The 1,227-nt window shown below is 56.4% G+C and overlaps 1 protein-coding gene across 1 annotated transcript in view; it reads right to left on the reverse strand.

Moving 5' to 3' along the window:
- Dlgap2 (discs, large (Drosophila) homolog-associated protein 2) overlaps positions 1–1,227 on the reverse strand; it is a 463,794-nt gene that overhangs the window by 264,109 nt on the left and 198,458 nt on the right. Inside the window, exon 2 of the mRNA XM_013024218.1 lies at positions 182–214. The gene's annotated coding sequence lies outside the window, so the exon portion shown is untranslated. The remainder of the gene's footprint in view (positions 1–181; positions 215–1,227) is intronic.

The following is a 1,227-nucleotide window of genomic DNA, read 5'->3' on the forward strand; positions in this document are numbered from 1 at the left end:
CCCCCCCGTGTGGACGGGCCTCCATGAGCCCTGCCCCCCCTCCGCCATGTGGACGGGCCTCCGTGAGCCCTCCCCCCCTCTGCCATGTGGACAGGCCTCCGTGAGCCCTCCCCACCTCCGCCATGTGGACAGGCCTCCGTGAGCCCCCCAGCAGGCAGGTCTGAGGAAGCAGGGTACTCACCTTCCGGCTCTCCACAGAGGGTACACTGCGATTCTGAAATCAGAGGAGACAGAGAGAGGCGTCAGTCAGTCTGTGGATGCAGCAAACAGGCAACAGCAAGGGCTGTATACACAGGGCGCAGACACAGCCAGCTGACTTTGTTCAAAATACCACGGTAAATAAATGCCTTACACAGTACCATCTATCGAAATAACGATCCCTTTGTGTCATATGCATGGACACACATCAAACACTTTTTCATAACTATACTTGGCTCAACATATTCAAGGTACTTAGACAAAATAAGAATGGTTTATTTCACTACTTCATTTTAATATGGAAGCCTTTTCTTTGACTACAACTCTGCTACATCTCCTTCAGGCACAACCAAATATGAGCAAGGGTGCGTTACCATTTAGAAAACCAATCATGTCTAAGACACTCGGTGAAGGCCTGTGACTCTGTCATGGCTCTGCAGAATGGCGGGGCGGGGCGGGGAACCCTGTTGCTTCTGAAACCTTCTGGAGGGCAGAGGAGTTATGGGGGAGAGGCCTGGCCAGGTACGATTGGCAAACAGCACAGGCAGCTGGCCCCCACCGGGGGCTTTGGCCCCTAAGCTCTTACACTGGCCTCCTGAGGGAGGACTGTCGACAGGCCTCTGCACCAAGCCAGGGCAGGGCCACCTTGGCTGAGGCTGGAGGACCAGTGAGGAGGAAGAAGCTGGTGGTGGTGGCAGGCTGCTGTGTGGGCATCCAGGACGCCCGCGAGGCCTAAGATGCCAAGGTCAGGACAGGAGAGGTGTCTCACTGTCTGTCAGGGTCACTGAGGCAGAGGTCAGGGGACAGGAGAGGTGTCTCACTGTCTGTCAGGGTCATTGAGGCAGAGGTCAGGGGACAGGAGAGGTGTCTCACTGTCTGTCAGGGTCATTGAGGCAGAGGTCAGGGGACAGGAGAGGTGTCTCACTGTCAGGGTCACTGAGGCAGAGGTCAGGGGACAGGAGAGGTGTCTCACTGTCTGTCAGGGTCACTGAGGCAGAGGTCAGGGGACAGGAGAGGTGTCTCACTGTC

This window comes from Dipodomys ordii, unplaced genomic scaffold (genome assembly GCF_000151885.1).
Source record: "Dipodomys ordii isolate 6190 unplaced genomic scaffold, Dord_2.0 Scaffold74, whole genome shotgun sequence".
NCBI lineage: Eukaryota > Metazoa > Chordata > Mammalia > Rodentia > Heteromyidae > Dipodomys > Dipodomys ordii.